At 37.3% G+C, this 17,012-nt stretch overlaps 1 long non-coding RNA gene across 1 annotated transcript; it reads right to left on the bottom strand.

Moving 5' to 3' along the window:
• Positions 1 to 314: 314 nt before the first annotated feature.
• LOC145737057 (uncharacterized) lies at positions 315 to 1,736 on the bottom strand. Its single transcript, XR_014180207.1, has 3 exons — positions 1,238 to 1,736; positions 1,110 to 1,176; positions 315 to 1,055 (listed from the first exon to the last, which is right to left on the bottom strand). It is a non-coding gene; the product is annotated as an uncharacterized LOC145737057 (long non-coding RNA).
• Between the last annotated feature and the right edge of the window lie 15,276 nt (positions 1,737 to 17,012).

The following is a 17,012-nucleotide window of genomic DNA, read 5'->3' as shown; positions in this document are numbered from 1 at the left end:
TCGACATTGAATTCATCCGGAAGCTGAGTAGAGTCAACAATTCTCGGGTGTTTACTTGGACCTTGGTCGGATTCAGCGGTCGTCTTTCGTTTACTTTCTCTTGCAATCGGATGAGTTCGGAGTTGAGAAGAATTGATTATAAGGTTTTGCATGCGCGGTCTAGTCTGTCGTTTAATTAGATTATGTTGTGTTACAATCTTTTTACTTATTGCTAATAAAATTAAAACTTTTCTCGGTCGTGGATAATTGAGCATGAGATAGCCCTGCTAAGCAACACTTTTGGGTTTTAAGGTAGTCGAAAACATACACTGAACTAGGTGAAATGTACAATCTATATTTACAAATTTACAGTTTACAAAGAATAAAAACAGTTAAGGCTGAAGGCTTAAAATTTACTCAGGAAATTACTCGAACACAGTTCTAGGGCTGTTGCTAACTCTTAACTTAAAACATACCGCCCTTACTGCCAGATTTACTGGAGCCGGGGACGAATCAGAATGCAGCGCTACAGCACGATCCTCCAGGCCAATGTCGTTGTTGTAGAATACCTAGGCCGAAATCAAGAGCAGCAAACAGCACCCAAAAACAATAAGCTAACTGACCTTGACTCGGTTAATCTGTTAAGTGGCAATAAGCCAGAATAAAGGTCCACTTCCAGTGGTTACTACAAGGGTTAACCAAGCCAAGGTCAATACTTAAAAAGTCAAAACAGTAACTATTACTCTAAATGCTATCAAGTTCAGTTCTAGTCGCTTTGTGAATCACAATAAAACTATAACCCACTAACCAGGCGAAATGCTCCATCCAAAACAGTCACCACACTCTTGGTGGTTTAGCACGTGGCTATCCGCTGGCCAGTCATCCAGCAGGAAAATAAAATGGTGCCTGAATCTTTGTTCCCTTTCAATCCACCAATCCACGAACTCTTAGCTCCCTGTAGCTACCGCGTGGGTCTGTCCACGGCAAATCAACCAACTACCACTCCCTGCTTGTTTCCAACAAATTACCCTGCTCTGACTCCAGGAGACAGGCTTTGACCACAACCAGGAGGGGCCCTTCAGATAAATCTAACCTTAAATACCCAGGTTAACACATGTCAAGAAAATTACCTATTTATTTCCAAAAAAGGACGAAAAAGCAAAACGGCCCGCTTCCAACCACTGGAATACGGCCACCCTTAAATAAAACCAACATTAAAACCTGGGTTGCTGGGTTGCAGCAAATTAAGGCAACTTACCAAAATGGCGGAAATAACCTCAAACACACGCGTGTCACAAAATGGAACACCAAATTCGTGGATCTCGCTCGATAGTCAGCGTGAAAAAGAATTGGCCAGATGACAAATTGGCCTTTTATAGACTTGCACAATTCTAGAATCTCAGCGAACAAACTTTTTAAGTTGGTGATGAACCATTCTCCTTGAACTCTATTGACACTATTGACATAGACTGACCGGCACAAAAAGAATGATTGATTGATGAACGATTCAGTCGATGTTAACTCTGAATCAAGGACAAACAAGTTACGGGCAAGGTTAAAACTTACCGTAACAGTTGTTCTTGGTTGTTTTTGTTGATATCGGCGCATTTATCTTGACCATAAAGTTTTTCCTTTTCTTTGTATTCGGAATCCTGTTCTTTCGTAGCAATAGCTATTTCCTTTTGTTTTTGGCTCGGATCCTGTCTTTAAGAACCAATATATTGTCTTTGTTTACTTTTCTGACTTAAACTTTGTCTTTGAAGAGTCTCTTAAAAGCGCTTTTTTCTTTGGTATATTGAAACCATAACCAAACATATAAACAACTAGAAAGTCAAATAAACCAAGAATAAACAAAAGTAAATATTCTAACCAAAAATGCAAAAATAGATTGAAAAAAAAAATGGCTTACGGCAAAATGTCCAAATTTCTCACTATATGATCAAAATGATCATATTTATGTACACAGTAATGTTATACATAATAACAGCTTAGCTTAAATTTTGTTAAAAATTTTTAAAATATAATCTGAATATTTAAATCATATTAATAATTATATGTATTACACTACTTTGCCTATTCCTATGGATATTTTTAAATTGTTGTACTTAGGAGACACAAAATATTTATTGAAACCACAACCACAAAATCATATGTACAATGTAAAAAAAAAAAAACCATTTATACAATTAAAAAGTCAAATTATCCAAGAATTAATTATAATCATAAATAGTAAAATCCTAACAAAAAATACAAAACTACAAAGATTTTTTTACTTACAAATACAGTGCAATGGGCAGCCTATCTCTATGCAAATCTCCTCCACACACACCGCATCGTGGAGATTGTGCATTGAATAAAATCGCAGTACACATTGAGCAAAGTGCATGACCACACCCAATGACATACTGGATTCTATTTGATAGGCATACTTTACACTGTAGTCATATTCTCGTCGTCGTAGGGGGTTGTCGCTGGAACCCATGGGCCGTCAACACTAGGCGGTAGTTCATCTAGTTGGTCGTCATCTCCTAAGGCGGCAAGAAGATCCAATTTCGGCGGGTATTTCTGGAAAATTAAACTTGTGCCTTAGTAGAATCGGACTTGGAGGATTAAAAAAGTCGTGGGGAAGAGACTCGCGACGAGGTGAATATGGGAGATGCGGACCTTAAAGGTTTATCAGGATTTAGGTCGGGATCGGGATTAACTATTTTAGGAGGACTGGGTGGGGGAATAATAACTAGGGTTTCAACTGGATCAGGCTGAACGACGGGTCGTTGAAAAGGAGCTTTTTAAATTGTTGTACTTAGGAGACACAAAATATTTATTGAAACCACAACCACAAAACCATACGTACAATGTAAAAAAAAAACATAAAAAATAGCTATTTATGTAACCAGTTACGAAATGATCGATTTTGTGTAACGAATGAATGTTTGTAGGGCGAGCGCAGCGAGGTCCTACAATTTGAATGAGTTACACAATAAGACATTTTCGAAACGTGTTGCATACATAAATTTTTTTCTAATTTTGACCAAAAAGCGGTAAAAACCATCTTTTAAAGTGATTTAACACAAATATTCACTTTCATAGCACCTTGTATAAACTGTGACAACGACATGTTATGATGGATGTCGCCCATATGTTTCTACGGAAATGCATAAAAACAGGGAGTGATGAAATGAACTTTTCATAACTAGTTACATAAAGTGATACTTTTGGTAACTAGTTACGAAAAGTAAAACGTTTTGTCACTCTAATCAGTTTTGAAAAGTGTCACTTTATATGCCAAAACTAGAAAAAAAACCATTTGTACAATTAAAAAGTCAAATTATCCAAGAATTAATTATAATCATAAATAGTAAAATCCTAACAAAAAATACAAAACTACAAAGATTTTTTTACTTACAAATACAATGCAATGGGCAGCCTATCTCTATGCAAATCTGCTCCACATACACCGCATCGTGGAGATTGTGCATTGAATAAAATCGCAGTACACATTGAGCAAAGTGCATGACCACACCCAATGACATACTGGCTCTATTTGATAGGCATACTTTACACTGTAGTCATATCCACGTCGTCGTAGGGGGTTGTCGCTGGAACCCATGGGCCGTCAACACTAGGCGGTAGTTCATCTAGTTGGTCGTCATCTTCTAGGGCGGCGAGAAGTTCCAATTTCGGCGGGTATTTCTGGAAAATTAAACTTGTGCCTTAGTGGAATCGGACTTGGAGGATTAAAAAAGTCGTGGGGAAGAGACTCGCGACGAGGTGAATCGGGGAGATGCGGACCTTAAAGGTTCATCAGGATTTAGGTCGGGATCGGGATTAACTATTTTAGGAGGATGACTGGGTGGAGGAATAATAACTGGGGTTTCAACTGGATCAGGATGAACGATGGGTCGTTGAAAAGGAGCTAGATAAAGAGGTTCATTTTAAAAGGGGCAAGAGGAGGCGAATTATCTAGGATTTGAGGGTGGTTTTGAGGGACATTTGGATGTTAAAAAGGGACAAGAGGCGGAGGATTATCTAGGATTTGGTGACGGTTTTGAGGAACATTTTGGGCGTTGGAGAAGGACAAGAGGCGGAGGATTATCTAGAATTTGGTAATGGTTTTGAGGGACATTTGGGCGCTGGAGAGGGACAAGAAGCGGAGGATTGTCTACGATTTGGTGACGGTTTTGAGGGACATTTGGGCATTGGATAGGGACAAGAAGAAGAAGTTGAGTAGGAATAGAGTTATTAAACAATTGTTGATACAAATCCACTATATGATGTCCTGCTTCTTTGTGTGTGTACAGGGTGCTGCATTTTTGATGGTTTTACGGGATACAGAGAAAACGGTAATAGATAGAAAAAAAGTAGCATACGTGTTCTGAAGGCGAACTCCGTAAGATCATAGAAATAGAAAACTTAAAAAGATAGAAAAGAAGGAAAATTTCTTTCTATTAACACTTGGTACTCCGTAAGTTATTCTCTATCTGATTCGGATGACTTCGTTTGTAGGAAAGTTTGGAACTACGGGAGATGAAAACATTGACTAATTCTTCTCTTATTTTATGGATTTCGTCTTTTTTTTATAGAAATAGACTGAACTGAAGTTATAAGTGTTTGCATAAATTTACCTATAACCTATAAGTTTTGTTATTGGTAAAAATTTTCAAGAAATTTTCGTTTTTCTATTAATTTAACTAAATTAATAGTTAATTATTTGATTAAGTTTTGATCAGTTTAGTTAGATATCATTTCGTTTCCTAGTTTTCGTTCTTTTTTGATTTAATTGCATTGAACTTTTTGTTGCACCAATATGTACCCTATTTTTCTACATTTTGTTGATGATGCGGGAGCTGAAGAAGGAATGGAGGTTCTACGACTGGAACGTAGACCTTTACGTGATAATTCGAACCCATTTGAAATGCCCGAGGCACATTTTCGTAAACATTATCGGTTGAGTCGAGAATTAACAAGAACTCTAATTGAGCAGCTAACCCCTCATATGAACGCAGGAGTGCGGAGGACAAAAGTAACCATCGCTGGAAGAATATTAGGCGCCTTACGGTTTTTTCCACAGGGTTCTTACCAAAGAAGTGTAGGTAATGAAAGGGATGTGGCATTGGCTCAGCAGACCATGAGTAAGGCTCTCACCATAGTTTGTGAAGCAATTGAAACAATTGCACCCCTGTGGATTAAGTTTCCAACAGCTCCTGAAGAAAAAGAAAGGAAGAAACATGATTTTATGAGAGCCTTTCAATTTCCTGGGGTTATAGGATGTATTGATGGGACTCATGTTGCAATATGCCAGCCCAAAGAAGATGAGCATTTACATTTTAACCGCAAGGGATACCATTCTAAGAATGTCCAAATAACATGCGACTCCGACCTTTTAATTTTAAATGTGTATGCAAATTTTGGGGGCTCTACACATGATGCCTTTATATGGAGGAATTCAGCTGTGAGGTTCCACATGGAGCAGAGCTTTGCTGCAGGAGACCGAAACACATGGTTATTAGGTGATAGTGGGTATCCACAAGAACCATGGCTAATGACACCAATAAGAGGTGCACCACGGGATGACCCAGAGGGACGTTACACACAGGCATTAAATACTACCAGGAACTGTGTGGAAAGGTGTATAGGTACGAATCAATACATAAACCCTTCTCAGTTACCTTACCTCTATTTTCTTTTCTGTAGGTGTTTTGAAGATGCGGTTCCGATGCATTTTAAAAGAAAGGATGCTAAAGTACCAGCCATACAAAGCAGGACAAATAATAAATTCAGTATGTCTTCTACACAATATGTGCATATTGGGAAATGTTGAATTAGAAGATGAAGTGTTACCTGCTGAAGAAATGGATGAACAGGGGCATAATGATTTTATTAGAGCAGATGTATTAAGGCAGGGTCAGCAGAGACGACAGCAACTAATTCAACAGTACTTTAATATAATGTTAAATTAATTGGCAAATTATCCTATTACTTAAAATGGTGTTAAATTTTATTTATTTTTTTGAATGGGCTAGTTTTAATTAATTTACTTAACGTTTAAGTGTTTTCATAATTTCCTCAAATAAAATTGACTAATACTAAGAATAAAGTAGCAATACTGTAGATCGTTGAATTGGCCTTTATGAGTACTCTTAAAATCTGAAGTAATATACAGTGTGTTAGGTTTGAATTAAGAAAGTTGGTATACTTTGTGACTGACCCTGTATACTTGCGAACCTCATTTTACCCTCACGTCATGCGCTGTTATTTACTTTAACAAGACGCAAATTTTGAGAAAAATTAAATCAGCAGTTTTCGAGATATTTGCAATATTCCAGACTTTTTAGACACCCTGTATATTAAGTGATGGTTGGACAGATGTAACTGGAAATTCTCTAATTAACATAATCCTAACCACTCCTAAACCAGTTTTTTACAAATGTATTGCCATGGAGACCCAACTAGGCTGGACACTTATGGGAAAAGTTTCAAGCAATAATGGCACTCGTTCAACTACCGCCATGACGACGTTAAATTTGTTGGTGCAAAACGCGTCCCTTACTCAACTGTGGGAACTGGAAGCTCTTGGGATTAAGAAGCCCTCGGATAAACGCAGCAAAGAAGAAGCTACCATTGCAGCCAGGAAACTTTTTAATCAGACAATCCACATTGATTCAGAAGGGCGATACGAAGTCAGGTTACCATGGCTGGAAGAGCATCCTCCACTTTCCAGCAATTATAGTTTAGCACAGAAGAGATTAGAGTCTGTTTTCTTTTGTTGTTCGAAAGTTGAAATCCACCGGTTTGTGTGATCAATACGAACAGATTTTTTCCGAGTAGGAAACAGAAGGAATTATCGAGAAAGTTAGTCTAGACAAGGTTAACCATCTTCTAGGACATTATCTGCCCCACAGGCCCGTCATCAAAGAGAGCAGTCTAACTACAAAAATAAGGCCGGTTTTTGATGCTTCGGCCCATGAGAAAGAGAAACCTGCTCTAAATCACTGCCTTGAAAAGGGACCCAATCTGATAGAACAAATCCCTTCCATGTTATTGCGATTCAGAGAAAAAAGGATGGGGGTAGTGGCGGATATTCGTAAGGCTTTCCTGCAAATAAGTGCACATACTGCAGATCGCGACTTCATAAAATTTTTATGGCTAGACTCTCAAGGACGCGAAGTCGTATACAACCACCGAAGAGTAGTTTTTGGGTTGAATAGCAGTCCTTTCCTTCTTCGGGCTACTTTGAATCATCACCTGTCCCAATGTTTAAATTTATGCTGTTCAACTAAACCGAGTGGTAATCCGCTGTATACCCGTGAGACCGTGGAGAAATTGAAACGAAGTGGAAAGTGGTTTTATGTGGAAAATTGTATGGTTAGCTTATCCACAGAGGCAGGTGTTGAAAAGTTCATCCGGGAATCAACAATCATCATGAAACAAGGACTGTTTGGTCTTGAGGAAAAAAAAGAGAACTTAACCTAAATCCTAAGAAAAAGTATGAAAGTATGGTTTTTTAGAAAAAGAACAAAAATAAAATAGATAGCCGGGAACTTTGTAAGATTTTTGAGTTTTGTCAGGAAATTAAAGTGTTTTGTACAGACTTTCCGTATTTTATTTTAACGAATCGGTCGACGGCCCTTGAGACGGGTAGTTTCTTTGGTGCACGACACAACAGTACACAAAGAGGTGGAAACACTGACAGGATTTGGAAAGTGCGCCTTTTATACGACTCCATAAGAAAAAGCTGTTTGGACCTTCCTCTTGAGACCAACCTCTGCATAGATGAACAGATAGTACCATTTAAAGGTCGCCTCAGCATCAAGCAGTACAATAAACACAAACCAAATAAATGGGGAATAAAAATGTATATATTGGCTGGACAAAGTGGCATAACTTACGACTTTCTTGTATAGCTCTACGACAGAAATATCTGCGCAATTCATGAAGTTTGGCAGCGGAGCTAGTGACAAGAGATTATAGATCACAACATCAATAAAACTCAATACATTTTTTTTTTGTTTTTAGTCGGGACCATAAGAATCAAACGATTTCAAAATCCTCCGCTTTTGGACGATAAAGAGCTTAAGAAAAAAGGCCGTGTCTCCCACGACACAGCTGTTAGCACAGATAGAATTGTTATAACCAAATGGTACGACAACAAGCCAGTGTATTTAGCCTCAAATTTTGTTGGAGTCGGGATACAGAACGACTGCACGCGTTGGGATAAAAAACAAAACACTCACATACAAGTACCCAGACCCGAATCTGTAAGAATATGTAACATAAATATGGGAGGTGTGGATAAGGCCGACTTTTTGTTGTCATTGTATCGATCCCATGTAAGATCTAGAAAATGGACCCTTAGAATGATCTCCCATGCATGTGACGTTGTACTTGTTAACTTTTGGCTAGAGTACAGGAAAAAAGCCGAATCTTTGGGTATAAGAAGAAGCAAAACTTACGATCTATTTCAGTTTCGTCATGAAGTTGCCGAAAAACTTGTATATTGCCCAAAGTCATCCAAACGAGGTAGGCCAAGCTTACAAAACGGCAAAAAGTTGAAAGTAAACCAGTAAAATAAAAAAAACTAGATGGAGTTGAGCATTATCCATTATATGATGACAAGCCCAATAATACCAGGTGCAAGTTGCCAGGCTGTTCTTCAAAAACACACAATGTTTATTGTGTAAAATGTGAAGTACATTTGTGATTAGCATTAATTCTTCTATATAAATAGGAGCTGAGCAGACACAAAAAGTTAAATTTGCTGTAGGATGTTAATCAGTTGGAAAATAAATTGTACGTTAGATAGATATGAATGACGGATTGCTGGTCCTTGTTCACTCCCAATGTCAACTTCTGCACAGTTACTCAGTTCGCCATGCATAGATTGACATTTAAAGGAATGACAATATTTCTAATACTTCATCATTTAGTTGGAAATTAAAGGAAAATTATTCGGCCAGATATTGTGGATAGAACAATGCTGCATATGGCATAACAGCAAATCGAAATCGCAAATAAAACTACATACACACCACCCGTTTTTTATTAAAATAAAAAAAAAATTCCAAGATTGACCTGGATGACTTTTTTTTGCTTCTCGCTTCACCGGGAGAATATCTGAAACAAAAAAAAATATTACCACGAGAATATAAGAAATGTCAATGTGTTTTAAGTTTGAACTCGGTTTTAACCAATGTTTGCTGAAGCTTGATTTTACATTGTAGCATAAAATCAGTATAAAAATTCATTATACATTGAATGGTAACCTAGCACACAACTTAACGTATAATGTCAGAAATTCACTTACTTTAAAAAAAAAAGATTTTATGCAAAACACTTATTTGTCAGCGCACGAGAAAACCCACCAGTTAAAAACAGTGCACGGGAAATGGGCACTTTCCAGCGTCCTCACGGAAAAGGTACATTTTTTTAAACGAATCCACCAAAAAATAGATAGTTTTCAGACTAGTAAGAATAATGAAAAAAAACCTTTCTTACTCAGGTGCGGTAAATGCACTTTTACACACTTATTTGAATGCGGGAAAGAGTACTTTTCCGCACCGGATGCGGTAAAGTTACTTTTCAGCATTGCAAAATTAATTTACAATAAATGTAAAATTTTAAAGGTAATATGTGTAGAGCGAGAATACCCACTTGCACCAACCTTTTTATGAGATGCTCAAGCAAATTTAAAAAGTCATTAAACAGATAACAACGAAAGAAAGTCCACAATATTCAGACAGGCTTTAGTTTAAAATTCTCTAATTACTCCCTAGGTAGTGAGAGTGATATTTTCATCTCTCAAATGAGGGAGAAAACTTTTATTTTCTATAGAGGTCGTAGAAAATAATTATTTGCGCATAGTTAAAAGCAGCAGTTAAATATTATGTTAATACCTGGTTGAAGAAGGTGTTGTTACTAAAGATATGTTTGTCAATTTGTCAAGAAAGTGACAAACAGTCTTTAGACAGTGTGACTTTTACGGGTGGAACTTTTCCTCCCTAGGGAGGAAAAGTTTTAAATTAAACATCCGGTTTCTATTCTTTGTTTTTTAATTATTCGCAAGAAGGCTAGTAATTATTCTTAATACTTCCCTATACCTATTTTGCACCGTTCCCTAGATGTTCCATAAAAATGGTGGCTTTGTCAGAAAAACGGTAGTTTAAACATTAATTATATTCTCAAGTCCTGAAAGGCTTGCCGATGTGACCTTTTGTCCTCAGTTAGACAATACTACATATGGTTGAAACCCCAGACACAGAAAATGAAAAAAACCTACCGGACCTACAGACAGATATAAAAACTGCCAAAAGATCGATTTCTTTTAAATGGATTCATCGGTGTTTTATGGTTTGTAATAAAATAATATTAAACTTAGAACAAATCCATGTAAACATTTCCTTTACCTAACTTCAACCGTTTCTGACTTATTAACAGTTTTTCCTTAAAGGGTACATACAATCGTGTCATACCAATCTGAATACGGACACCTGCTTGGCCTTAATGACTAGTTGTCGTTTCTATAACGACATGTTCTGACAGATATTTGTCAAATACAAAACTGGTTGAAACTTTAGCACAAGCAGGGGTCCGTATTCAGATTAGTATGGATTACGATTTTATGCGCACTTTAAGGAAAAACTGTTATTAAGTCACAAACGGTTGAAGTTAGGTAGAGGAAGAGTACACATAGATTTGTTCTAAATTTAATGTTCTTTTTTTCACCCTGTAAATTTTTGTCATTTTTCGTCTCTGGGCTTTTCAACCATGTGGTATTGTCTAACTGAGGACAAAAGATCACATCAGCAAACCTTTCAGGACTTGAAAATTTAATAAATGTTTAGACTACCATTTTGCTGACAAATCCACCACTTTTATGAAATATCTAAGAAACGGTGGACGATAGGGAATAGAATAGGATAGCGAAGTATTAACATTAATTACTAGGCTTCTTGCGAGGAATTCAAAAATTAGATTAGAAACAGTGTATTCCATTTGAAAATCAAAAGTTGGTGTTCTTTCCGACTGATATGGCAACACTGCAAAGTCCAAAATATTTTACATAGAGAGTTTGGATAGGCTACACTCCAAATTTAAACGAAAAATATTAAGTCGTTCTCTAGATACTTCTAATATACCATCAGCGTGAATCACCCTGTATATTACATATTTAAAGAAGAAAATTTAAAAGAAGAAAGTTATGTCAACTCTTGAGAAAACTGAACGCAGTAGCTAAAAACTAAACACGAAACTGAAATCACATCGAAAAAGTGCCTTAAAAATTTTTGTGTTTCACTCCGATATTTTAATAAACAAAAAAGTTGAGTAAAGTTTTTAAAATGGGCGAAATTCGAAAAACGGCCTCTAGCGCCGCAATCTGACAAGATATCGAAATACGGTTTTTGCCATAACACCGTATCTAGCTGGAAAATGGGGTTTTCCTGTCAAAACACTCTAAATCCTGACACCCTGTACAGCTGAATCAATGATAAAGTTCATTATCTCGTTTGATTTGAGAAATAGAAAAATAATGTTAAATACAAAAGTTTTAGAGAATATTGATATTGTTACGATTTTCCCGTGGGTTCACACAAAGTCAGTTTAACTCAACAATTAATAAATTTATTAACACTTCAAAACACTCCGTACAATAATTAACACAGCTACTAAAAAACACTACTACAATTCCACAATTATTCCACTATTTAAACTTAACCGCGTTCCCAAATTCACTATTACACTACTCTCCCTATCGTCGACGACGCCGCTTCTTTTATATTCGCAAACCACGTTCTAGAATGACCGCGAAATGCTTCGCGGGTTGCCTTGACCATTCAAGAATCTTCCAGGTAGCGCGTCCTCACTGTGGCCTACTTTAATACGCGCCCGGCCAGATATTGCGGCGCATCGGTTTCATCCTGACTCGAGTATAGTAGGCCCAAACCGTAACACTGCCCCCCTCTTAAAGCTGATCGTCCCGATCCGCTTCATCTAGTCCCTGGTATTTCTTGAGTCTGTCCAGATGGACAATTTTCATCTTGCCTTTGGGGCTGCGTTGGACTCTGTACGCGACGTCATTTAACCTTTTTACCACGTGGTAAGGTCCCTCCCAGTGTCGTTGCCATCTTTGACTTAATGCTTTGCTCCTCCTGGGTTGAAACATCCACACAGCATCACCTTCCTTATAATTGCCACCAGTTGGTCTGTGGTCCAGTGTCATCTTCATACGGTTGTTGTTTGGTTTCATCTTCTCTCTCTCAGGTTCCCGAATTGTGATGGATCCCTTCTGTAACGAACACTGGTCACACCGTTTACACCATTCCTCAACGTCCTTTCTGAAGTTAATCCAGTAAAACCGATCTCTTATTCTAGCCAAAGTCTGGTTTACTCCAAAGTGTCCTCCTCCGCGACTGTCATGTAGTTCTCGCAGCACATTCTCTTTGCAGGAATTGGGCACTATTGTTTGGTAAACAAAGCGTTTTCCGTCTGGACTTTCCCATTTGCGAGTAATTAAGTCATCTCGCAGTCGAAGCGAATTCCACTGTAACCAGTAACCCCTTACTGTTGGTCCATATCTGGAAATCTGTTGCCAATCCGGTTTCAAATCCTTCTCCAACCATCTTCTGATTACTTTCAAATCAGAGTCTGAGCGCTGTCCTTTCAATATGTCTTCCTTAGAAACGCTGCTCTTCATTCTTTTTGTAGCCTCTTTATCTGTCACCATCGCGATTTGACCAATCCTCCAACCATTATGAATTTGTCCTTTCCGGTACCTTAAATCACTATCCAAAGCTTGACGATCCTCTACATATCGCGGTAAATGTCTTTCTGGATTCTTCATTTCCTGCTCCTGGTTACGCCAGTTCTGCGGGGTCGGTAAACGAGACTGCTGTCTGCAATTCCATTGGTAATGTCCTTTACGTCCACAAGTATAAACATGTAATGTTTCTTTTAACAGAAGAGTTCCGGTGATTTGTTCTAATGTCCTGATTTCGTCGGCACTGTGGGTTTGGAGAACAAGACCGCTGTCTGCAATTCCTTCTATAGTGTCCTTTGCGTCCACATCGATAACATTCCACTCTAGTGATCGGGCGTGATCGTTCTAATTGTGTGGACTGACTATTTCCTAATGCTGCCATTTGTTGCACTATTTGGCCGAACATTGATTCAATTTTATTCATTGGTGTAGCAGCATGATCGGCTGGCGGTACTCTCTCCTCTTGAATGGTCTCTGGCTTTAAATCATTGCACGCAGCTTCAATTTCCAGCGCTCGAATCAGTAATTCGCTGTTGTTGCTCCCTTTGAACATATTCAGCCATTTCTTTACCTCCGGATCTCGAATCCCATCTACAAAATACTGTGCCACAAGTTCTTCTTGGACTTCATCCGGGACGGCTGGGTAAGCCAGATGCACAAGGCGACGAATTTCGGTTTCAAACTCTTCTAGATTTTCACCAGTTTTCTGCTGTCTTGCCATTAATTGCGTTCGATACAGTCCTTTCTTATGTTGATCCCCATAACGACGTTCTAATGCAGCTACTAATGTTTCATAGTTGCTTCGTTGGGCGATAGGCAGAGTCTGTAACAGCTCCAATGCAGGTCCTCGTAATGCCACTATTAGTGCTACAGCCATTTCCTCGTTACTCCATCCATTTGCATTTGCAGCGGCCTCAAATTGGAGTTGGTACATTGCCCATGAAGTTTGACCGTCGTATGTGGGAGGCTTGATCTTGTTGAGCCCGTTTCCGGTGATCACTGTAGAGCTGGCTCCTCTGCTGTCAATTTTCCGCTCTAAGTCGCGTAACTTTATCTCGACATCATTCTGAATTTTATTAATGTCCTCCCGCACATCATTTAATTTTACCTGAACGTCATACTCCATCTTTTTGAGACTATGGGTTACATACTCTTGGATGTCTGTCTTGATCCCCGCTAGAACGTTCAATATTTCTACGTTACGCTTTTCTTGCCGCTCTCTATCTTTTTGACGCATTTCTATATCTTGTTGTCGCATTCTTTCTTGTTGTTGTCGAATCCTTTCTTGTTCTTCCTTGTCTTGTTGTCGAATCCTTTCTTGTTCTTCCTTGTTTTGTTTTCGAATCCTTTCTTGTTCTTCCTTGTCTTGTTGTCGAATCCTTTCTTCTTGTTGTCGAATCCTTTCTTGTTCTTCCTTGTTTTGTTTTCGAATCTTTTCTTGTTCTTCCTTGTTTTGTTTTCGAATCCTTTCTTGTTCTTCTTTGTCTCGTTGTCGAATCTTTTCTTGTTCTTCCTTGTTTTGTTTTCGAATCCTTTCTTGTTCTTCAAGCATTGCCATAATAGCTGCAAGTTGGGCCTCCATGTTTGCACTTTGACGTCTTGTTATTGGCATAAAATAAATTTAACACACCACTGTTCCAAAAATCTCTAGTCCGGTTCTGAACACAAGTCTTTAACCCGAAGTTTAGTTCCAATTCACGTCGCACTAAAGTCTGATCCCACTTCTGACACCAATTGTTACGATTTTCCCGTGGGTTCACACAAAGTCAGTTTAACTCAACAATTAATAAATTTATTAACACTTCAAAACACTCCGTACAATAATTAACACAGCTACTAAAAAACACTACTACAATTCCACAATTATTCCACTATTTAAACTTAACCGCGTTCCCAAATTCACTATTACACTACTCTCCCTATCGTCGACGACGCCGCTTCTTTTATATTCGCAAACCACGTTCTAGAATGACCGCGAAACGCTTCGCGGGTTGCCTTGACCATTCAAGAATCTTCCAGGTAGCGCGTCCTCACTGTGGCCTACTTTAATACGCGCCCGGCCAGATATTGCGGCGCATCGGTTTCATCCTGACTCGAGTATAGTAGGCCCAAACCGTAACAATATTTATAGTTTAAAATTACTTTTGGATATGCAGGTTCTTCAAGACATGACAGAAAGCATTAGTTATCGTAGAGAAATAAACACACATTCTTTAGTTGACATCCACCATTACTGACAGAACAGTTTTTTCAAAACTTTGTAGGATTATAAACGTTTATTATAAACTACAGTTGACGGAAAAATGTTGTAACCAACTTTTATATTAATAAGCGATTAATAATCTCAATTTTAGTAACGCGTTCACGTGTTCACTTTCGATTATTGATCGCTTTCATTAATACACTCGTTCGTTAAATAACTATTAAATTCTTCATAACAATTTAAAACTTTTTTGTTAATAATGTCAGATTATTTAATTTTTAATTTTTCTATACAAATATTACTTTTTACTATGATGTAAAATTGACTGTATTGCCATTGTTTCTAAAAGTAGAATGCTCATATTTGGTACGAACGTTCTACAGGAACGACAAAAATGATTTATGCAAATAAATCGTATAGTAATTGCATTATATGCTACAGGACGTTCAATTTTTTAAAATATATTTTGATTAATTCAGTTTAAGAAATTTCCACTTTTATAAATGGAACACCCTGTATATTATTTATTTTGTCTGATAGGTTTTACGTATGTCATGCACCTAATTTGAGTAGACTGTAATTTATTTATGGTTTTTAATTTTTACCTTCGATTTAAGTTTAAGTTTAGTTTAATTTAAATTTATAACTAGCTTACGACAAACTAAAAATGCAGGTGTCAACCGTTGGTAGAGTTACAGCATATTCCAGACATCAAAATAATACGATTTAGCTAAATTGTCCTATACCGAAAGATACAGGGTGTGAAAGTTGAAATTTTGTTCTTGTTTTTTTATCATATTATCTAGGTATTTTGATATAAATTACTGAAAATGTGTATAAGGGGGTTTTGACAGCCGGTAAATATGATGGTTTCATCTATTTACAGTAGCTGATAGGGGGCGCTACCTGCAGCTTTTTCATCTGCTTAAAAGGACTAATACTTTTTTCTATGCCACTGAAACAGACACACGACTTCAAAATATGATTCTAATATGTTTTCTACGTGAAAAAGGTATACTTGTTTTAAGTCTTAAAAGTTGACCGTTTTTGAGATATCCACTATTTTGATATTGCATGGAGCAACTTTCAAATTAGTAAATATTTATTTTAGGAAAGTAAGTTTTTATTTTGCTTTTGTAGAATACTTGTTGTCCAAAAGAAACCTTTTTTTAATGTTAATACTTTAATTTCCAGTGGTTTGTGGTGTAAGTTGTTTCACCAAATTCACTGAAAATACGTATGGATTTTTCATTTATTTTTATCAGTCTTTTTGTTGTGTGATTTAGCTAAAAGATATTCCAATTAGTTTTTTTAAGGTGTGTATAAATTACGTAAATGTACTTTACCCTTTAACCATTTAACCGTATTAGCAATGCAATATTAAAACTACAGCTGGGTTCATACAGCGCACTACTATACAACTTAATGCATAACATTGCACAAAAAATCACAAGTGTTTTTTTGTGGTGTTTATACAGTCGCACAACATATAATTTTTAACCAATGAAAAGAGTTTATGACAACACGTGATAAATGACATTGCAATGTGAAATGTTATTTTTCTGTCACTTGCCATTTGTCAATCATGTCAAGCACAGATAAGGACGATAAGGCACAAAGAGAAATCATTTCATTCTTGGCTTGGCGGAATTAACACGCGTATTTTTTTGTATATTATTTGTTTTTTTTTTGAATTTAACTATGGATGACGGGTTGCTCATAGAGCAAGTGTCGCTTTTTCCCGCGCTTTATAATAAAAAGGATGTGCGTTTTAAATACAAACTGGCCAAAGAAGCGGCTTGGAAGACAATTGCCTCTAATGTGAAATGTTCCAGTAAGTACAGATATTAAATTAATATTAGTGAAAGCTTACAATGTGATTTTTTTAGCGGATGAGTGTGAAGCCCGGTGGAAATCACTGAGACAGAGGTACACTCACCTCAAGAAGGAATTGAGGGAACTGCCATCTGGTTCAGGGGCCCACAATATCAACTGGCCATACTTTGAGGCTATGGGCTTTTTGGACCCATATATAGCATCCAGAAAGTAATAAAAAAATTTAAATGATTTGGTTAC

Source organism: Ips typographus, linkage group LG13 (assembly GCF_016097725.1).
Source record: "Ips typographus isolate SLU linkage group LG13, UJ_Ityp_2.0, whole genome shotgun sequence".
Taxonomy (NCBI): Eukaryota; Metazoa; Arthropoda; class Insecta; order Coleoptera; family Curculionidae; genus Ips; species Ips typographus.
Note: the sequence above shows the minus strand (reverse complement) of the source record. Positions and strands in the feature narration are given on the sequence as shown.